Source organism: Callorhinus ursinus, unplaced genomic scaffold (genome assembly GCF_003265705.2).
Source record: "Callorhinus ursinus isolate GAN/ISIS: 27379988/994484 unplaced genomic scaffold, GSC_fseal_2.0 scaffold4, whole genome shotgun sequence".
Classification (NCBI taxonomy): Eukaryota; Metazoa; Chordata; class Mammalia; order Carnivora; family Otariidae; genus Callorhinus; species Callorhinus ursinus.
In genome coordinates, this window is record NW_027397066.1 from 123,264,086 (window position 1) to 123,288,177 (window position 24,092).

Consider the following 24,092-nt stretch of genomic DNA (forward strand, 5'->3'; position numbering starts at 1 on the left):
AGAGAAGGAAAGAAGGAAGGAAGGAAGGAAGGAGGAAGCGAAGGGGGAAAGAAGGAAAAAAGAAATCCCTACTTAGAGACACTTCAAAGAAATATAAACAGGCAAATAAATTAGGGGACGAAGTCCATGCTGTTACATACTATTGGATGTATTAGAGTAGAAATGCCCCTTAGAGATTATGGAATTCAGCTCCAATTTATAGGTAACTAAATTGAGGTCCAAAGTTATATTAACTCAAGGGCACACTGCAAGTATGCAACAGATCTCTTCTCTGGAAAAAATGTAAAGAGAAGATCTCTTCTCTGGGAAAAAAAATGTAAAAAATAATGGTTATTTTAGAAAAGAAAATTACTGTCAGACAAGGTTGGCTGATTTATTTATGGCCATAAGTAAGGGATAAGCATTAGCCTTGGCTGGCTTAAATTTCCAAAATATACAACCTGAATGTTTTACTTGCTTTTGGCCTCGTCACTTTGAACACTTTTTCTCCTAAATTTAATGAACACTGTTTCATATTCTACTTAAATATAAACCTAAAGAATCTATTGAACATTTTATTCATTATAAGACTGCCAAGACTGAGCATGTAGTTCTTTGGAGTAAATAATTATTACCTCTTTGTTACTTTAACCACTGTCTCTGAAGACAATTTAGCCCAGACATGTCAATTAATTCCAGAATCATTAGTTCTTGGCTGCCAGTGCTTCTTGATACTGTTTCTCTTGTTCTAGCCAAATTCTAGAAGCTATAATCACAAAGGTCCTTTTCAGTGCCCTATAACCTTGTTGTTATTTTAAAACTGTAGCCAGAAAGAGTATTTCCCAAAGGAAAAAAAAAGTTTTGTTTCTAAGGAGAAAAATTATGTGTTCCAGCCAAAGAAGCCTATTGTTGAATATTTATAGAGAGTATAAGAATATGTTTTAGTTTTTTTCACTGTTTAAAATCCAAATAACTAAAAGATACTTGGAATGGGATTTTGGTTTATGTTTATTTTGACATCAGTATATGGCACAACATCTACTGAAGTGACTTCATCTTAGGAAAATGGCGGAGGTCCTTGATTCTATTGTTTAACTAGATTTCTTGACTTTTCACTTGGTTACTACTGTCACTCTAATTTCAATCTGCAAACACTAGCTATAAGATGTGTTCCGACTCTTTAAAATCCTTACAGAGAGAAATGTCAGACAGATTTACCTATTCTGAGGAAGTTTAGCACCTAAAAGAGGAGATGACACTTAAACGGTTTAAAAAGATAATTATCAACACAAGAAAAGACATCATTCCGCCAGTTACAAAATGAGTAACTTAGTGAGTAAATGCTGAGTCCAGAGGAGGGATGTAAGATGGTCAGGGAAGACCTACATCTACATCATCATCATTATCATCATTGCCAGCACCACCACTACCACCATTTTATGTAACATATATGAAGTGCTTATCACGTGCCACAGGATAGTTTAAGTATGTATATCCATTAGCTCATTTAATTTTCACAACAACCTGTGGAATAGGTAATAGTATCCTCATTTACAGACGAGGACATTGAAACTCAAAAAGGTTAAATGATTTATCCACATCACACAATTAGTAAGTAGCAGAGCTGAGATTTGAATCCATACATTCTGGCTTCAGAGAATGAACCCAAAGGATAACCAAAGAAGTGAGATTTAATCTGGGTCTTGAAGGATAATATTTCACTAAATGCAGAGGAGATTAATGGGAAAAAGTAAGAGCAAAAGCAAAAAGGTGAAAAAAGTCAGTTTGCCTGGAGTAGAGAAATACAAGATTGGAAAGATTGGCTATTGGTAACAACGACAACAAAACCACTGAGATTTTTAAACAAGAAATAGACATAGCAAAATGACATTTTAGGAAAATGAATATGACAATAATGTGCATGATGGATTCAAATAGTTAGAGGACTAGTTATAGACCTTCATGACAAGTGAGACGTGCAGATACAAAGACTCTAACAAGTAGTAAGAGAGATGGAAGAGATGACTGAGAAGCATTACAAAAAGGAGTGTCATCTCGGTCACTGAATTTGCCGGAGGGGTCAGAAAAAATGAAGAATCAAAGATGGCTCTGAACCTGGACAAACAGCAGTATGATATCACTATTAACAGAAATTGGAGAGTTGATTTTATAGAAAACAGTGAATTAAATTGATCGTTTTTCTCAAGTCATTGGTTTTCCTATACAAATGATTCTTCACTGCATTACTTCTTTCTCTGACAATCCATTTTTGTATTTCCCAAGGCTTAGTCCTTGATGCTATTTTCTTCTTCCCCATCCTTTCCCCTATGGGCACTGCATCCAATCTTATAGTTTCAATATTAATTTGTATGTTCACAATCCTTAATTCCATATCAATATCTAGCCTATCTCCTGAGTTCAATATCTACTCTAATGTACTAAGGCTTCCACTTGGAGATACTTCCAGCATCTCATATTAATATGTTCTCAAATAAGTGGGGTAATGGCAGAGCGGGTAACAAAGCTAAAAAGGCAACCTTTACTACCAGCACATATGGTCAATATATCTTGATCCTTGCTATACAGTAGAATCAATTATGGAGCATTTAAAATCTACACATGGCCACTTCATACCTCAGAACCTCTAGCGGAGGGTCATGAACACGTATGTCTGAAAAATCCACAGGTCTTCTTATTGTGAAATAAGGTTTGGAAATTACTAACCGATAATATGATTGATCAGTAGAAGTACAGCTCAATGTCTGGAAAAAAAGGAAATGGAGCAATTAGAAGTTAGAATCAAGTTATAGAAGAGAGCTCAGTTTCTTGCATGAAACAACCCCAGCAAACTTGTAGAGGTGTTAGGATAGCAAAGATCAGAATTGGGTCTTAAGTCAAAACCAGGGGCATCAGACACCAAAGTCATGAGAAATAGAGGAGGCATTACGGTATCCGCCAGCAGTTCTGTGGAGCGTGATTCCCCAGACCAACCACTTCAGCATCACCTGGAAACTCAAAAATGCAAAATCCCTCAAGCACACTTGACCTACTGAATCTAGAACCCTAGTAGTGGGACCCAGCAACGAGTGTTCTAACAGTCCTCCAGGCAGTGGTGATACACTGTAACGTTTGAGAACCACTGGTCAAGAATCTTAGAGAATGGACAGAAGGAGAGGACATAGGTAGAGAGGATGTCTGGAGGCCTTAAAATGTTTCCAGCCATCCTATGGAAATCTCATTAATTAACCATGCCCTATGCTACAAGGGAAGTTTCATGTACTACCAAAGGATTAATATTATACAGATAGCATTCTCTGACAGCAATGCAACAAAAGTAGAATAACAAAAGTCTGTAAAAAAATATAGTTAGAAACTAAACGCCATACTTCTAAATAATTCACTGAAGAAATAAATATATACTGGTACTTATAAAATCCTCAGACGTGAATGAGGATTGAGAAGTGAATGAGAACAAAAATACTGCGTATAAAACTCGCATGATGCCAATATAGTGAGACTGAAGGGGGCAATTATCGTCTTAAATATGTACATTAGAAAAGATCAGGGTCAAAAATTAATGAATTAAGGTTCTAAGGTTCATATTTCATAGATGAAATATGCTATCTTTTAAATTTATCAAAATTAACTTAAGAAGAAATACTGAACATGAATAGACTTGCCATCAAAATATCAAAGGTTCTCAAATTGAGAACCCCGGACCAGAAATAACATCATGTGGGTACTTGTTAGAAATGTAAATTCCCAAGCCCCTCATACCAACTGAATCAGAAATTCTGGGGCTGGGGCGTAGCAATGTGTATTTTCGCAAATTCTCTCTGTGATTCTGGTGCAACTAAAACAATAAAGCCTACTCTACAAAGGAAGCTACTGAAATCATTTCGGTGATTTTTATCTCTGATTAACACCAGAGAACTTGCTTATAATCATTGTGAAGATTTGAATGGGCTTTCATAGGTGAAATCAGTGAGAGTCACCGCAATGTGGATTGCCTAAAACATTTTGCTCTCGTTTTGCTTGAAGATGGTATAAAAGCCTGCTATGCCCTGCAGCCGGTACACTCCCAGATGGCGTCCTAGCCAAGGTCTCTAGTCAGTACCATGTCCAGCTTTAAATGCAAGCCATTCCATTTGCGTGAATGGTGCCTCTAGGATATTGTAATGTTTGATATGACCTTTCCAAACAAGCTGGGATCAGAACACCTAAAAAGACGAAGATTTGAGACTTTTACATACTTTTTGTTCCTACCTTCTGATACATGTTATACACAGATGAGAGTTTGCTCTGGGACTAGCTTTCATGATAAACTGGTAGTGAGATGATAGAAGAATAGCAAACCCCTGCTTGTCTGTCGCGGTGCACACTGGTAGGTACTGAAAAGAATCTCATGGGCATACAGAGTCAATTAGTATGGGCTAGTTCACGTTAAGTGGACTTAAATGAGAATGATAAAGAGAAGTTGGAGACAATGAGTATAGACAATTCCTTCAAGTAATTTTATAAATGGGAACAGAAATGCTGGGCCATGACTGGTGTGGGGGGAGTGAAGTCAAAAAAGATTATTGCTTTTGCTCTGAACAGTCAGTAAAGTAGTTATCCTATCTTTTTTCCTTTTTTAAAAAAGTACCCCCCCAATACATTGAAAGTATCACAAAGAAGAAAACTGAGAGCTGGTGATGCTCAAAAAAACCTTAAAGTGTTTTAAGTTAATTCACACTTTTAATCTGTTACAGTCTACGTTTGAATGGCACATACGTAATCTATTTATTATCCCAAAGAGTTTGGCAAATTAGGAAACATATTTAGACCAACAGAATCAGTTTTTAAGTTTTTAATGTCTTAGCCACCAAAACACAGAACAGTCGTGAACCTTCCATTCAGCACCTCTTATTCTGTTCCTCTCCTGTGGCCTGCCATTCCCCCGCAACCATCACAAACAAACTTTCAATAGTATTTGTTCTTTGGAGTATTCTGTTTCCATAACTTCAGTTCACAGGAGGTTGGATAAGAGAGAAGGACTTTTTGTTAATGAAACCTTCTCTTTTTCCAAAGGCTTAATCCTGCTCATTAGAATGCTTGATTTTCTTCTGCAGTAAATATACCCCAGGTTATTTTCCCTGGTGAAGTATCTGGACACAAATGAATTCTGAGCTTTCGTGGCCTGACTTCAAAATTTTTTCTTTTACAATTCCCTGCCTGGCAGAATTCTTAAGCTGAACACTGACTCACACAGACTGTTAGATTGGGCATTCTACACAAAAGAATGAGTCTCTTCAGCTTACAGTACTTACTGTAGGAACTAACCAAGGAAAGGTGAGTCCTAAGTATCTAGTCTAGAGAAAAGGCTTAGCCAGCCAAAGTGAATTAAATACTTAGACTAGGACATTCTAAACATTTCTAACCCACTATCCAGATGTTTCTATGAAAACATCTCCAAATTGGTTCCTTTTGGGAAGCATAATTTTGAAACATTGATGAAAACAAACCTCTGTTTTTCATCAGATCTAATGAATTGTTCTACATTACTAAACAAAGAACTTATTATTCTGCACTTGTCTTTTCCTCATACAAAAGTACTCATTTTAATAATAAAAACTAATAAACATTTGAATTCAAGTTGTCATCTCTCTAAAGAAGTCAAGAATTCTATTCATTCTTTAAATTTAATCTTTGGGGATGCCTGGGTGGCTCTGTTAGTTGTGTCTGCCTTTGGCTCAGGTCATGATCTCTGGGTCCTGGGATGGAGCCCCGCTTCTCCCTCTGCCCCTCCCCCCGCTCATATGCACTCTCATGCTCTCTCTCTTTCTCTCCAATAAGTAAGTAAAATTTTTTTAAAAAATAAATAATTAATTAAATCTGATCTTTGAAGATAGTCATTGGGAAAGTATGCGAATATTTAGTGCTAACTTATACTTACCTAAGTTTGGTTTCTTAAAGGATCTTCACATTTATTCTCTCAACATCTGTGAGACAGGGATCGGAAGGTGTTATCACTGCCATTTGGCACATGAGATTCAGAAATTTAAGGGACTTGCTCAAGGTCCAACAGCTAGTAAGTGCTAAAGGCAAAACAAACTCCAAACCCAAAGGCCTTCTCATGACATGACTTAGGTCCCATTTGAGTATCTAAGCAGAAGACAATGGATCTGCCAGTACTGTCCATTTCCAAGAGGTTATATATCAATCCTTTCTCAGCTGACTTAGTGATTGAATTCTAAACTGGTCTTACTGAATCGACTATCAAAAGCACCACAGAATTTTTACTTAAAAAAAAAAAAACTTTCAATGTTCAAATAAACTCACGGTTCAAACATAATAAGGAATCTAAATATTTAGAAATGTTGGGGCCCCTGGGTGGCTCAGTTGGTTAAGTGTCTGTCTTTGGCTCAGGTCATGATCCCAGGGTCCTGGGATTGAGTCACGCATCGGGCTCCCGGCTCAGTGGGGAGTCTGCTTCTCCTTCTCTCTCTCTCTCTCTTTCTCACTGTTTTGCTCTCTCTCTCCCTCAAATAAATAAAATCTTTAAAAAAGGATTTAGAAATGTTTAAAAAATATTTCTCACCAATACTGCATTAATCCCATAATGTTATTTAAAAAAAAAAGAAAACCTCTATCTAATATTAACTCATCAACAGAGAGAGGAAAAGTATGTTTGTTAGAAAAGAGACTGAACAAGACTCTAACAAAGTATTAACCATTGCTATACAGAACCCATAAAGTTTTCAGCTCAAGGTCAGACTAAACATATATGTTTACTTTTCATTCCTTCCCAAATCCCATTTGAAATAAATAATTTTTATATGTAAATAAATATATATATTTAAGGAATAAATCCCTAACAGCACTGGAAACAAGAAAAAGTATAATCAGTAGACCAGAAATTTTGAGGAAATAAAAAGCAGATGAAATCAGATGGATGGAAGGTGTAAACCAGAGAAAACCGGAACACACGATAGGTGTGGGAGAGACAGCTGTGAGAGACATCCGTCTCTAAGGACTCCATCAGAGAGAAACTGTAAGCTCTGAGTCTACAAATGTGGAAGGCAGAGTGGAAGATAATAAATTAAGGAAATATCTATAAAACAGCTGAGCCAACTGTGTCCCTTCTTTCTGTCTATGGAAATCTTTTGGCTGGGGTATTCGCTTCCAGAGGATCTGACTAGGCGGGGTAAATGGAAGCACAGCAGAGTCTGAGGTAACTCCAGACATCCACAATGGACACACACACACACACACACACACACACACAGACAGGGAATCAACTTTCACACCCAAACATTCCTTGTACTGGCAATCCTGGGGGTCTCTCAGCTTGCACAATTGCTCCTAGCTAACATACTCTAAAAGAAAGCATGTCTTCTTACACAGAAAATTTTAAATTCTAGACAAAATGTTATGTCCCTAGAAAATGTAAATATTCACATTTCCAGAAAAAGCTGGAAACCAAAACTGGGTAATAAACATAGGCTAAATTAAATGCATGGGGGAAGGGGAATAAATGTATGCCCCAAAAGGCAAAGGACCCAGACTGTTTCATGTATAAATTTGTCTCAATAAAACCAATAATCTCTATTTATTTACATTGTCCCTAGATACTTAAAAAAGACAAAAAAATCTCCCTGCTCCTTCTGTGAGGCTAGCACAAACACATAGACACATACCAAATGCTACTAGCTGGGTTCCATGGGCCACATCTACCTTGCCAATGATTATGTGTACATAGCATTTTTTTAACGTTGAATATAAGTATTATGAGACCCAACATCCATTCTCTATCATAACAGTCTCTCTTCTTTATGAGCCTCATCTACTCTACTTGATTTTTTTAACAAATTTGACTCCTCTAGGCATGTGAATTTATAGTTCTTACTGTAGACAAGTTTCACTTGTAAATGTGAATTTTAAAAATCTTACCAAAATATTAGCAAATCAAATCTAGCATAGAGTAAAAGAACAAAGCATTATAACGAAATAGAGCTTATGCAGGGACTGGTTTATCATTAGAAAATTAATTCACAGAATTCACTATATTAATATATTAAAGAACCATTTGATAGATGGACACACACACACAAAATTTTATACCCATTTCTGATTCTTTTGTAACTCTTAGTAAGCTAAGAATAGAATACTTCCTTAATTTGACAAAGAGAATGTATCTAAAACATAGAGTAAATGACTTTTTTTTTTTAGGATTTTATTTATTTGACAGCACGCGCGAGCACAAACAGGGGGAGTGGCAGGCAGAGGGAGAGGGAGAAGCAGGCTCCCTGTGGAGCAGGGAGACCCAATGTGGGGCTTGATCCCAGGACCCTGGGATCACAACCTGAGCTGAAGGCAGATGCTTAACTGGCTGAGCCACCCAGGTGCCCCAGCAAATGACATTCTTAAGGGTAAAAGATAAGAAAGAATTAAGAAAAAGACAAATCACTACTATTAAAATTATTTTTAGTTCCTAAATAATGTAATAAGACAAAAAACCAAAGGAAGCATAAATATTAGAATGATAATAGACAATGTTTCGAATAGTTATAGCTCAAGACAATTCATGGAAAATTTTTAGAACCAATGAGTTTTCTGGAACATCAAGATACAAGGTAAGTATACCAAAATAATGACATTACTAAAATAAACAACAATAACCCATTAAATGCAATAAAAATCATATTTATAATAATTAAAAATTTATATATACATATATTTTAAAATAATCAAACCAGAAAAGTGTAAGAAAATTATTAATAGAAAAACCTTTATAAAAACCTGAGTATCAAAATATGTTCTTCTTTTTTATATAGGAAGATTCCATTGGTAAACGTATCAGTTTTTGCCAAGTTGAATATGATTCTGACAAAAACCCAAACTATTTTCAATGGAATTTGAAAAGTTGATTCTAAAGTTTACTGGTAATAATAAATGTGCCCAGAAAAGGGGCTTAAAATTGAAAAATAACAAGGATTTTTCCTCTGGCAAATATCAAAACAAACTATAAAGCCATGTTAATTAAAACGGAATTCACGTTAAAAATATAAATTCATAGACATACACATACACATAGATACATATAGACACACACACACACACACACACACACCTCCAGGGTACATCCAGAATCAACAAGAGTGAAGGAAATATATGAAAGAAGGAAATAAATGAGTCTTCCTGAGTTTTGTATCCTTAGTGTACCATCAGTCAGAGTAACCATTAAAAGCTAAACGTCAATGAAATTATGCAGTTCACAAACACTTTAAGTGCACTGTAGAGTATTTATAAAGACCAAATGCCTGTAACCTGTAAGTAATTTTCCATATAAACTTAATAGTAATAATCTGGTTAAGGGTGAGGATTTTATTTTTAATCCTGGGTCACAGTTGGCTTTATTCTACGGAAACACAAGAATTATGACCCAGTATCAAGGGTCAAAGAAAATGCTTGTGCTATGAACCTGGGGGCCAGAATTTCTCATCTGAACTTTTGGAATTTGGGGGTCTCTAATCCTCAGTTGTGGAGCATTTCCCCATGCATTGTAAGATGTTTAGCAGTGTCCCTGACTTCTAGCTAGGCCAGAATGACATTTTTATAAAGAAATCGGATTGTCTCTTTCCCTTATTCAAAATTTTCCGATGACTTCCCACCAACTTACAATGAAATCCAAATTCTCTTCTGTTCTGTGACTGCCAGAATGCACCACACAGACCTCCAACCTTAGATGCCAGTAGAACTCTTCCCGCATACATACCTTCTCAACTGTGATGACCAAAAATGTCCCCAGACACTGCCAAATGTCCCTTTGGGGGCAAAACTGCCTGGGGCTGAGACCCACTACTATGAACAATTCAAATCAAACCTCTGCTTCCTCTGGGCTTGACGAGCACTCAATAGTGTGCAACCCCATTTTGATATTGCTAACCCAAAGCTCTGGTGGGCCTTCTGTGTTACCTGGCATTCCTGCATTATACCCTAGGCCATCAATCCCCTAGAGTCTAGGAGAAGAGACCATAATTTCATCCCCCGCCCCCGCCGTTTTTCTCAAACCACGAATTCATCCTCAATCCTCACTTTTGTCAACTACCAAAAGACAAAACTGCAAGCTCCAAAATAAAATATGTGCCTTTATTTAGGGTCTTAGAGATTGCAATCGGGAGACACAGACTCCACCAAAATTGAAAGCATGTTCCAGAGAGACAAAGGCGATTAGAGCTTTTAAAGAGGAAAGAGGGAATTTACATAAGTTGTTTCAAACAAAATGTGATTGGTGCTGGTATAGTTACACTAATCTATACATGATTGGTTGCTAGGGCTGTTAGGCAGAAAGTTCATTTGTGTCCATCTTAACATATAACAGATGACTTGGCTTTCAGCTGAGTTCAGCAAAAATTCTGAGAAGTTGAGACAAAGATGTGCATAAGCTCCACATCTTCAATGTCCGCGCAGCTCCATTTTAAATAACCCTGTTAGCAAAGCTTACTCCATTTTTTTCTCCCTGTTGTCACTTTTAACTAATGGCTTTTCTTCCTATTTCACTGAGAAAATAGAAGCAAACTGAAAATAGCTTTCTCACCTTTTTACCACAAATTTCACCAGCATTCATGTGGCTGCACATTAGTCCCCCCCTTATCCGCACGGATGCGTTCCAAGTCCCCCAGCAACTACCTGAAACCATGGATAGTACCAAACCCTGTATATACCGTTTTTTCCTATACATACAAACCTATGATAAAGTTTAACTTATCAATGAGGCACTGTAAGAGAGTAACAATAACTAAGAATAAAATAGAACAATTATAACAATATCCTGTAATAAAAGGTATATGAATGTGGTTTCTGTGTCTTTCTCAAAATATCTTACTGTACCACACTCACCCTTCTTCCTGTCATGATGGGAGATGACAAAATGCCTAAGTGATGAGATGCTCTGGGGTGAAAGGCGCAGGCATTGTGACTTAGCGTTCGGCTACCAATGACCTTCCTGATGACTCATCAGGAGAATCAGCTGCTTCTGGTTGACCACAGTAACTGGAAATGCTGGGAAAGCAAAACCATAGGAAAGGGGGGACGACTTTACCTCTATACTCAACCTTTTTTCCTGTTACAATGAGTGATCCCTCCTTGCTCATAGCTATATTCATGTAATCATAATTAATACACACATTAATTTTATAGCCTTTAGTAATTCATCGTTGCCACCATCCAAAGGATATGTACTTAAATTAAGACCCTATCTTATTCCAGTTGTAGCACTACTGTGATAATGCTCCATGTTTAAAATTCTGAGCTTATAACCCAGTAACAATATTTATAGATATCAGTGAAGTGTGAGGAACCCTGATATCTAATATCTGTCAACAAAATGTTTGGAAGTCCAACATCTTTGAAGGATGGAAGCTTTCAAATACCTGGCATCAAGCAACCACATTCATAACTTTGGGCAAATTGAGGATGTTGAAGAGAGTAAAGGTGAAACTTGGGTTTTATTTTTTTAAGAACGTTGCCAGTGAGAACAAAATGTGAAAGCATTTTGTCAAGTGTTTTATTGAACAGCTACTACACTTTTTAAAATAGCTCAAGATAAGTGGGAGTCTTTAATAAGGTGTGAAACTCCCAAATTTAAATTTTTCCTTTGGGGAAAATAGGATCTCCTTACAACGATTTACCTTATGATGCAATTTCCAGAGAAACTGATAAGAAAACGAGATTTGCCTGTACCTGCCCTACTTTTCTCATGGGAATACTCTGAAGCTTTTAAAAATATTTTGGCTATAGGGCGCCTGGGTGGCTCAGTTGGTTAAGCGACTGCCTTCAGCTCAGGTCATGATCCTGGAGTCCCGGGATCGAGTCCCATATCGGGCTCCCTGCTCAGCGGGGAGTCTGCTTCTCCCTCTGACCCTCTTCCCTCTTGTGCTCTGTCTCTCATTCTCTCTCTCTCAAATAAATAAATAAATAAAAATCTTAAAAAAAAGTCTTTAAAAAAATATTTTGGCTATAAACGCAATTTGAAAAAGTTGAGTGAATTAAACGCAAACTATTATCCAAAAAAAAAAGAAAAAGTCCAGTTCTTATCATGGAAATATTCTATCCTAGGGTGGGCAGCATGATTACTATGCATGGTCATCCTTTTAGCTTTTAAAATTTGTGGGACCAGGGACTACATCTATTATATTCTCTTCCGTTGTAAAGCCTAAATAAGGACAATTTTTTAAATGAATAAAATTAAACAAGCATTTAAGTAATTTAAAAGACAGAGAAAATGGATGCATTCTAACCCCGGAGTGATAAGCATAAGAGGACTCAGCTGGCCAAGTCTGGAAAGCGCTCACCAGCTAGGTGCATCAATGGCTAGCACTCACTTGAGAGTGGTCAAATGTATTTGTCTGACTAACCCCCAAGAGCACCTAGACTCAAAAGTAGGGCCTTGCCTTAACAGATGATAAATACCAACTAGTAGGATTCCATTTGCAATGCCAATGGAGAGACAAGACACGCAGGAGTTTCAGTTTCCTGTAGTTTGGGGTAGAAGACAGTGAAGATCCTCACAGGGTCCAGGGATGGGAGTGCAGATGCAAGCAAACACAGTGGTGCTCAGCATTCTAGAACTGGCTCTGAATAAAGATAGAAGGAGCAGATGAGGTGAAGTCTTGTATATGAACTCAAGTTAGTTCCTAGCAGCCATTAAGTAAAAGGAAAACAAATGTTCTAGAGAAATATTGCCACAGACCAGAAATGAAAGAAAGAACATTAAAGAACATTTCCAAGGAATAAACTAGGTAAGGGCTCGAAGTAAAAGAGCTTAAAATGTTATCAAAAACAATCTCTAAAACTTAATATACTCAAGGCATGATTTTTTTCTAAGTCTCACATAGATAGAAATTACAAAACAATAGCATGAATAAACTTTACCTGTAGTGACTAATATCTACATAGTATTACTAAAATGAGGAAAAATCACACATAACCACATCCTTGAGAAACCTACATCAGCATTTCCTAATGTTATGTAACCACAGGATGCTTTATGAATTATAAAATGTTGATGGAACACCAACATTTTTTTAAATTTTTATTTAGTTTTTTAAAATTTTTTTTTTATTTATTTATTTGTTTGTTTGTTTATTTGTCAGAGAGAGAGCACAAGCAGGGGGATAGCAGGCAGAGGGAGAAGTATGTTCCCCGCCAAGCAAGGAGCTTGATGCAGGATCCATCCCAGGACCCTGAGATCATGACCTGAACTGAAGGCAGACGCTTAACCGACTGAGCTGCCCAGGCATCCCACCAACATTTTTTTAAAAGATTTTATTTATTTATTTATTTATTTATTTATTTATTTATTATTTGAGAGAGAGAGAAAGAGAGCCAGAAAGAGAGCACAAGTGGAGGGGAGGGGCAGAGGCAGAAGCAGTCTCCCTACTGAGCAAGGAGACCGATGTGGGACTCGATCCCAGGACCCTGGGATCATGACCGGAGCCAAAGAGGGATGCTTAACCCACTGAGCCACCCACATGGCCCAGAACACCAACATTTTGACAGAAGATATTATGCACACTTGATTAAAAGAGGACAGCAAAAAATAAGTGCCTTGGAAAAACATCAAAATTGAATTCATATGCTTGAGAAGAAATAAATACTTAATGAAATCACAAATAAATTCAATAAAAAATAAACATTTAATAAAATCATAAATAAATTCAATAGGAAAATGTTCTTCTATTTTAGAAGTGAATGCTATGACGTCCATAGCCTACTTTAAAACATTCCCACAGAAATATGTACATTTAAAAGCACATAAAGCAACCTGAACACTTTCTTTAAGTCATGCAAACCTAAAGGTCAGTACATGAAGTGGCAAGTTGGAGCGAGCTCTGGAGCCTGCAGTATAGTGGGGTGTGCTAAATATGTCCACAAAGTTGAGGCATTTCAAGCCATGGGTGCAAATATTAAATGTTGTGGGCTGCATTATGTTCCCCCCTAAAATTCATATGCTGAAGTTCTAACTGCCAGTACCTCAGAATCTAACTGTATTTGGAAATATGGCCTTTAAAAAGATAATTAAGGCAAAACAAGATCATATGGTGGGCCCTAATCCAATATGACCTTATAAGAAGATTAGGACACACACGTACTCAACCCACTCATGCAGAGGAGAGACCATGTGAAGACACTGGCAAGAAGGCTGCCATCTGGAAGGCAAGGAGAGAGTCCTCAGAAGAAACCAGCTCTGATGACACCTTGATCTCAGACTTCTGGCTTCCAAAACTGTGAAAAATAAGTTTCGATCATTTGAGCCACCCAGTTGGTGGGATTTTGTTATGATAGTCCTAGCAAACAAATACAGATGTCCTCCCAGATATATTCAAATCAGAAAGCTGTAAACAAAGGTCCTTGAGATGCAGCCCAATCTGTCCATCATCCTTCAGGCAAAGCCTGAATTACTTACAGGTTACAGGCATTTGGTCTTTATAAATACTCTACAGTGCACTTAAAGTGTTTGTGAACTGCATAATTTCATTGACGTTTAGCTTTTAATGGTTACTCTGACTGATGGTGGTACACTAAGGATACAAAACTCAGGAAGACTCATTTGATGTCTCCCAGGTGAGGGATAAGAGTACCTGATATCCACCAGAGATGACTATTGTTGGCTGTGCGTGCTGAGAATGGAATTGTGAAATCTCAGTTCTAAATTCTTCACAGCACAAAACCCATCAACCAGTTCTGGATATCGATCTCTGAATAGCAGCCTTAAAACTCTGGTTGACTAAGATGAAAAAATTTGGAACACTTTGCTACAGAACACACTGCATTAAACACTACCTAAATTTAATCAATAAAAATACATGAAAAGCTGGAAGTCTCAGTCATTTTTTTTCCTTAACTCAGGATTCAGGTGAGGTCATGAAAAACATCTCAGCAGCATTTCAAAAATATAAATTAAAGAAATTAGGAAGAGGCTTTGCTTCAAACTTTACCTTAGATGCAAGCTTCTTTGTCTCTTGTTCGCCTTTGCTTGAAAAATGTAAGTAGAATTGTTTTCCCCAATAAAATTCCTTTTCCAAACTTACCAAGAAGTCTTGAAAAAAAGCCCAATGTAGTACATGCTAATTGTAGATGGCGTTGACTTTTCTTCCACATATTACAAAAATAAATTTAGCAGAAAGATTTATACTCATTACTTAGCAATGTCCCTGCATGTCTTTTTGCACTGTTTCTAATTACTAAGTTATTTTGAATGTGTGTAAAGCAGAGGAGTTTGCCTAAAGGCCCAGCTTGACATCCTTAGAACAATATCGCCCTTATTGCCCATCTCCCCACCCCATTCTCACTCTTTATTCTCTTTGACCTCTCTTGACCACCCACTTGTTCCTATAACTCTCTTCTTTCTTCCCAGCACAGACATGGCCCTTCCCCGGCTCTTTCTCTGATGTTTCTCTCTCTTTGAACAAGCTTCTGGTTGTTGCTTACCCTAACTGAATGCTTTCTACAAGGCTCATCCTGGCTTCTTGGCCCTTTTCTTTTTCACATGTAGTCTCCAAATGAAATGCTTCCAACTCAAGGCTTCAGTTACTGTTCACTACCCTCATTCAAGCCCGAAGGCCTCCCCTAGACCCAGGCCTACAGTTCCATATGCCCTTAGATATCAATCACATCCACTTGAATGTTTTCAAACTGTTTAAAAACTGAATTCATCTGCTTCCCACTTACATAAACCTCTCTTGCCCCTCAAACCTGGCTTCCCTTTCCTGGTACCCTGATAGATTCACTGTCAATCTTCCTCACCTGGCCTTTTTGCTCACATTCTGTGTATGGTTCCTTTTTTTCAATAAAAGCGAAGTCCAGTAACTTTGACAGAGACTGTAGGGTCCACAAAGCCAAAGTATTTACTAGATAGCCCTTTACAGAAAATGTTCCCCGAGCCCCTGTATAGCAGATAGCTCTATCCTAACACTTGGTGGGCTGTTTTTAAGCTGTTTATATATCTTTTCCCCCATTAGACTCTAGACTTCTTTTTTTTTTAAGATTTTATTTATTTATTTGACAGAGACAGGGAGAGCACAAGCAGGGGGAGCAGAGAGGGAGAGGGAGAAGCAGACTCCCCGCTGAGCAGGGATCCCGACGTGGAGCTCGATCCCAGGACCCTGGGATCATGACTTGAGCCCAAGGCAGCCACTTAACCAACTGAGCCACCCAGGCGCCCCTAGACTCTAGACTTCTTTAGAATACAGTTATGTCTTATTCATTACTGGTTTTTTTAAAATCTCTATTCCTAGCACAGAACCTGGCATACACAGTATTTACTCAATAAATATTGGCATAGAGTCATTTTTTTATTCCTCCTGCTTCACCCTCTAGATCTACTCTGCACCCTTTCCCCCAAAACAATTCTTGGTTTCATGAGATTGTTTGCAAAAATGACTGCAATAGTTCTCTCACTATTTCCATGCCCTTGGTTAGTCTCCGCTGATACTGGCTCTGGCCTTGACCATGTTACTTGCTTTGGTCAATGGGATGAAAGCAAACATGGTGCAAGATGACACCTGAAGACTCTTTGGTTACTGGGTCTTGCCCTTGCTTGCCGCACTTGGAACCCTGATACCACGAGATGAATGAGCCAGGCTAGCCTGCTTGATGATGGAAGACATATGGCCCTGCCAATCCCTTGCTCCAGCCAAGAGCCAGATATGTGAGTGAGGCCATCAAATGCTAGCTGACCGCACATACCTGAGAAAACTCTACAACATGAATGAGCCTAGCCAAGACCAGCCAAAGAACCAGCCAGATGAATCTAACCAAAACTGCTGACCTACAATATCATGAGCTAATATGCTATTGTTGTTTTAATCCAATATGTTCCTTTGCAGGTGGGAGTTGTTTTTGTTTTTTGTTTTTTTAAGATTTTATTTATTCATTTGCAAGAGAGACAGAGAAAGAACAAGCAGGGGGAGAGGCAGAGGGAGAGGGAGAAGCAGACTCCCCGCTGAGCAAGGAGCCCGATGTGGGACTCGATCCCAGGACCCTGGGATCATGACCTGAGGCGAAGGCAGACGCTTAACCATCTGAGCCACCCAGGCGCCCTGGGGGTGGGGGTTGTTACATAGCATAAGCTGGTTGCTATTTTGTTTTTCTTCATTTAAAATATCTCTAGGATTTCTGCCTTAAATTTGACCACCAAACCACCAAAGCTCTGTCCACCACCACTTTATTCTCTACCCTTATGCTTTATACTAAGATAACACACGGTAGGAGAGGAAGGAAAAAACTTTCCATCTACCTTTCTTTTAAGTTCTCTGGCTGATTTAATAATCTAACAAATAGGGGTGCCTGCGTGGCTCAGTCATTAAGCGTCTGCCTTCGGCTCAGGTCATGATCCCAGGGTCCTGGGGTCAAGCTCTGCATCAGGCTCCCTGCTCAGTGGGGAACCTGCTTCTCCTTCTCCCTCTGCCATTTCCCCTGCTTGTGCTCTCTCTATCAAATAAATAAATAAAATCTTAAAAAAAAAAGATATGTAAATTGCGAGCTCCACAAGAAATAAATCATAGACTCCTAAAGCATAAAGAGCCTATAGATGATGTGATCTTACAACTTCCTCTTATTATGAGCAAACTGTCTACTTTCTGCATGTCCCACCATTATATTTTGGAAGCACGGTTTTTACAGGTTCACAGCTGGGAAGGAATTTTGCCTTAGGGAAAAATCATGTCTCTAGTCTCACCCATACCTGATTTAGATGATATTTAGATGAGACTTTGGACCTAAGACTTAGAGTTATTGTTGGAATGAATTAAGACTTTGGGGGGCTGTTAGGCTAGAATGAATGTATTTTGCATGCAAGAAGGACATAAATTTAAGGAGTCTAGGGGCAAAGTGTTATAAACTGAATGTTTGTTTCCCCCTTGAATTCATATATTGAAACCTTGTGATATTGTGATTTATAAGAAATATTTATTTGGTCATTCAGATGACCAAAGTGTATGTCTCACATGTATTTCGTCTTCATCAACAATTCCTGGCTCACAGCTCCCAACACCCTTGGAATTTCCTGAGCAATAAGAGAAGCTTTTGTTATAGTATTTGGTCTCTTGACCTCAATGCCAAAAAAACACTTCAGATCCATAAAGGTGAAATGAGTGTCATGTTATTCATGACAAGCCCCTTTACAACACAACTAGGCTATGTAAATGAGGTGACTTTTGGAAAGAAACTAAGGATGGGGGCTAATTGTCAGGGGAACCAACCATGAATAGAGGATTGGAACTGTTAGTTCATGCCCTGATTTCTTGAGACTGAATCAATGATCAATGGCCAATGATTTAACCAATGATGCCTACATAATGAAGTCTCCATAAAAAACAAAAAAGAGAGGGCTTAGAGAGCCTCCAGGTTGCAGAATCAGATGGCTCCCACATAACACCATGCTGGGCCCCAAACTCCATAAAGACAAAAGCTAATTTGTTTAGGACCTCACCCTATGTATCTTTTTTATTGGGCTATTGATTAGTATCCTTTGCTATCCTTTGTCATAAATCAGTAACAACTTTCCTGGGTTCTGTGAGCCACTCTAGCAAATTAATCAAACCGAAGGAGGAGGGTGTGTGAACCTCTGATTTACAGCCGGTCAGTCAGAAGCACAGACAACAACCTGGGTTTGTGATTGGCATCTTAAGTGGAGTGCCATTTCTTGGGACTGAGCCCTTCACTTGGAGAGTCTGATGCTATTTCTGGGAAGATAGTGTCAGCATTGAGTTGAATTGTCAAACATCTAGCTGATATTGGAGAACTGCTTGGTGGTGTGGAAAACTGCCCCTTCAAATATACCCCTCCACACATTAAAAGTGTTGATCAGAGCCCATGAAGCCTTAACCTCCAATGTGATGGTATTTGGAGACAGGGCCTTGGGAGGTAATTAGGATTAAATGAGGTCATGAAGGTGGTGCCTTCATGATGGGAATAGTACCCTTATAAAAAGAGATAGCAGAGTACATACCCTTTCTCTCTCTCTTTCTCTCTCTCTCTTTCCCTTTGCCATGTGAGGACCCGGCAAGAAGCCAGAACCTGAGCATGCTGGCGCCCAGATCTTGGACTTCCAGCCTCCAAAACTGTGAGAAAATAAATCTCTGTTGTTTAAACTGCCCAGTCTATAGTATTTACTAGGGCAGCATGAGCTGACTAGGACAACTGGTCAACATCCAAAAGGCAAGAATCGCTTGCATCTCTACCAATCAAAATTAATTGTAATTTCAATGTTCAAGAATCTCTTGTATGGCTATCAGTTTTCTAAAATTTACAGAGTTGTAAAAGAGCTCAAAGGTGATGGAAGGCACAGATAACACAGAAAAATGCACTAGACAGGACACCTAGTGATCTTTTCTGCCAATTTCAAAATCTACCGTAAGTTGCCCTGACATATCTAAAGAACAAACTGTAAGTTAATTGTCCTTAACTCTCCTGCTCTGAGGTTATTATTCCACAGGACACCTGCTATCACCTCTTTTGAGTAAGTCTCTTTATTCAAGCTTACACATAACCTGTTTGTTGTCTTTTATTACAAGTGCAGCCCACAGTTCCCAAGCCCATACCAACCTAAAGGAGCATTCAAGAGTCAGAGTCGCAATGATGTCCTCATAGTACCCATCTTGACCTCTAGTCCTCACTAGCAAAATCTTGAACCCTCAGGACAATGCAGCTGGTTGCCATGCTCCTTTAAGTCTCTTTTAATCTAGAAAAATACCCCTTTTTCATTGACTGACTTGTTGAAGAGATGGGGCTAGCCGTCCTGTAAAATGTCACACTTTCTGGATTTGTCTATTTGTTTCCTCACGGCATTTGTCTAACTTGTAGGTCTATCTCCCATCTTTCCTGGAAACTAGATTAGCTAAAGTCTTTTTTTCTTTTTTCTTTTTTTTTAAAGATTTTATTTATTTATTTGAGAGAGAGAATGAGAGAGAGAGAGCACATGAGAGGAGGGAGGGTCAGAGGGAGAAGCAGACTCCCCGCTGAGCAAGGAGCCCAATGCGGGACTTGATCCTGGAACTCCAGGATCATGACCTGAGCCGAAGGCAGTCGCTTAACCAACTGAGCCACCCAGGCGCCCAGATTGGCTAAAGTCTTAAGTTAAACATTTGTGGCCAGACAGAATATGTCATTAGAGGACAACTAATATCTGCTTGCCTAATCATTAGTAACGCTAAGATAGAATGATTTTTTCAGCCCTCCAATGAGGCCACCAGTGGTTTACAAAACATCTGGCTGCCTTCAGGCCTTAAGTATGTTTGGATGAGGTCACCTGCAGTCTTGGCCACCATGTGCAACATTATTGCAGTGAGAAAACACTTTAGAATCCTCAGCAACCTATCACAAGCTAACATTTGGGAATACTTCCTTTTAAAAAAACAAACTGTAACATAACATGATAAAATAAAATAAAAAATAAATAAATAAACAAACTGCCTGCAGTGAATTTCAATTAAAAATGGAAATTAAACTCACCGGGCTTGCTTTTTCTTCTCCAGGTACATTGGCAACAGTGAGCCTTGACCCTGACACTGCCCAGTGTGAAGGCTACGGTGATGGGTCTGGGTCTCTGATGTGCATGTCCCCAGCTTCTCCCCTTCTCCTCTCACAACCAGCTTTCCAGCCTTTCTTTATCTTTGTGGTTCTTCCCTAACCCCTTCATGTTTTCTTCCCCCAGGGGGCCCTGAAAGCGAACACAACATTTTTAGCAAATACTGTGAAACGCAAATCTTTTATTGCACTTCAAGTTTGAAGATCTTAAGAATTAGCAATTGTGAAATGGATTTGCAAGTTTGAATCAAGAAACTTAAATTCATAAGAACTTTTATCCCAAGGGCACACGAGAACTTGGCTTTTAAGTGCTATCTTGAGTACTTCTTAATCTTCAGCAATTATTATTCAGGAAATCAATAATGATAATATGATGCTGAGAAAAGTCAATGTAACTACCATTACAGTAATGCTCCACTTATGAGCTGCTTGAACCAGAAGTCAAGTGTGATTAAGAAAGTCTCCTGGAAATTCCAAAGACCTGCAAATCTGCATTCAACCTACCCTTCCAGGGGAAAGAAATAATCCTTGGAAGTCAAGTTGAGAAACTTAGTCAAATATATTAATTATATGTTCATTAAAAGAACAAAGCAGGGGTGCACCTGGGTGGCTCAGTCGGTTGAGCGTCTGACTCTTGGTTTCCGCTCAGATCGTGATCTCAGGGTCATGAAATTGTCTAGCTTCAGGATCTGTGCTCAGCAGGGAGTCGGCTTGAGATTCTCTTTCCCCATCCATCTGCCCTTCCCCGCTGCGTGTGCGTGCTCTCACACACTCTCTCTCTCAAATAAATAAATAATTTTTTAAAAAAAATACAAAGCAGGGAATATAAAAGTGGGGTGAGTATAGAAAGTCCTGTACATGGGGAGAGGGGTTAGTGGAAGTAGTTAACTTAAATGAAAACAGATTTAAATCTACGGAAGTCATTTTCCCCAAGGTAAAGCAGAAAAGACAAGAATATAAACCTCCAAAAACTAAGGAAAGTTTGTGTTGTTCTCACCTAGAATGAGGCAATCCCAATCCCTTACAAAGGCAGATCTATGCTGGTGATCCACACAAAAACGTATTTATTTACATTTGAAGATCTTTCTTAGAAGAAGCAGTAAATTTATTTTAGGAGGGTTTATGGCAGATCAACAGGTAAGATAGAGAGGTAGATTTCATTTTAATGTCAGGGAGAATTTTTTTGTGTGGCAAAATATACGTAATATAAATTTATCATCTTAAACATTTTTAAGTGTACCGTTGTGGCATTAAGTACATTCACATTGTGCAATCATCACCACCATCCATCTCCAGAACATACTCTGAAGCACATTAAATAGCACATCCTCATTCTTCCCCCATTCCCGGCCCCTGGCAACCACCATACCACTTTCTGTCTCTGATTTTGACTACTACTCTAAGCACTTCACATAAGGGGAATCATACAAAAGCCATCCTTTTGCATCTGGCGTATTTCACTTAGCGTAATGTCTTCAAGTTTCATCTACATTGGAGTATGTATCAGAATTTTACTCCTTTTTAAGGCTACATAATATTTCAGAGTCTGTGTGTGTGTGTGCTACATTTTATTTATCCATTCATCCATAGATGGACATTCTGGTTATTCCTATATTTTGGCTATTGTGAATAATGCTGCTATGAACATGGGTGTACATATATCTGTTTGCGTCCCTGGTTTCAGTTATGTTGGGTATATACCCAGAAATAGAATTATTGGATCATACAGTAATTTTATGTTTAATTGTTTGAGGAACTGCCACACTGTTTTCCACAGCTACTGGACCATTTTACATTCCTACCTGTAATGCACAAGGGTTCCAATTTCTAGACATTCTTGTCAACACTTGTTGTTCTCTGCTTCTTTGAAAATGGACATCCTAATGCATGCGGAGGAGGAATTTTTTTAAGATTTTATTTATTTATTTGAGAGAGAGAGTGCATGCACATCAACGGAGGGCGGGGGTGAGGGGCAGAGGGAGAGGGAGAAGCAGGCTCCCTCCTGAGCAGGGAGCCCAACGCAGGGCTCAATCCCAGGACCCTGAGATCATGACCTGAGCTGAAGGCAGACCTTAACCGACTGAGCCACCCAGGCACATCTGGAAGAGGAATTTTTAATAAGTAGATTTGTGCCACAGTGGGATGAGATGTTCCCAGATTATAGGGGCCGATGGATGTGCTCTACCAAAGACTGGATAGACTAATATGCTCAGTTATGCAAGTTGTGCACTGTCCAAGTGTGTCTGGTCACAGCGTGAGTAGGGCCTAAAACCCAGCACATGTTTCACATTCTGAGGTGTGAACCCTGGTGTAGAACTACCTCTTCTGGAGGAAACAATAACTTTTTCTTCTCTGGAAATATTCCCAGCTTGCCAAACCATGTGCTTGAAGGGGTACCTTTTTTTTTTCAATGCAAACTAAGGTACTCATTTATGAAAGCTATTGGTTATCCCGGCTGACTGACAGAGATGTCATGGGAAAGCTACAGATAGATTAATACACAGGAGAATACCTAGTCCAGTCAGACTAGATGACTATTAAGGCCCCACTCAATGGTGATATTCTGTGCATCTCTTTGATTCTTTTACAAGATGCTCCCTAAAAATTCTTTGCACTCTTTGCATTGACAGGTGGAGGCAATATCCCCTCACCTTGAATCTGGGAACAGCGACTGCTTTGTAATAGAATTCTGCAGAAGTGACACTGTACCAGTTTCTAGGCCCAGACCTTAAAAAACTGGCAGCTTCCACTTTCCAACTCTTTGGACACTCCTTCTTGGAACCAAGCCACCATGCTGTGAGGAAGCCTACAAATCACTTTGTAGAGAGACACACTGGGAGAAAACCAACACTCATCACCAAGTGAGTGAACCGTCTTGGAAGCAGAGCCTCCAGCCCTAGCAAAGATGAGCTGTCGCAGCCAAGCCCTGCTCAGATGGCAGAATCATGAGTAAAGTAAATGACTGCTGTTGTCTCAAGCCACTACCGTTTTAGGGTGAATTTCTTTAGCTGCAGTAGATAGCCAGACCAGCCTGTAATATAATGTTACCAGTGCTCCAAACTCACCTTTCCACGATATGTCTCACACCAGTAGTGCCTTAAAGGACTCCAAGGGAGAACTTCCTCTAAAGAGCCCTCAATTTTTTCTTGTATGTCAGAAGCAGTGGCCTTTGTCCCTCACCTCCTCTCCCACCCCCCAATTTAGGATAAAACTCTATCATAGAAAGATGCTGAGACCCACCTTCTGCAGTGTCTGCACCCTCAGTGTTTGAATTTCTTGAGGAATCGCGAGTTTCTCTGAGCCACACACTGGACCCTTCCACAGACACCCCTGCCTTACCCTGGAGCGGTATGGAGCCTTGGGGTGCAGGCTTCTAGAGACAAGATAGAAGCAAAATTTGATCCAGTCAACTGCTGTCTAAGGTGGCTCTTGAACATGCGATAAGCTTAAGAGGGGGCACATAAGCCAAGCCAAGAGGCAGGGAATGCAGAGGAGACCGCCCTACCCTGGGACCCTGGTTCTAGCTGTAGTCCTTCCCTCGC

The 24,092-nt window shown here is 39.1% G+C and overlaps 1 long non-coding RNA gene across 1 annotated transcript; it reads right to left on the minus strand.

Annotated features, from left to right (window-relative positions):
* Nucleotides 1–2,619: 2,619 nt before the first annotated feature.
* Nucleotides 2,620–23,919, minus strand: LOC141372657 (uncharacterized). The gene is made up of 3 exons (XR_012378046.1): nt 23,791–23,919; nt 20,476–20,683; nt 2,620–2,741 (listed from the first exon to the last, which is right to left on the minus strand). It is a non-coding gene; the product is annotated as an uncharacterized lncRNA (long non-coding RNA).
* Between the last annotated feature and the right edge of the window lie 173 nt (nt 23,920–24,092).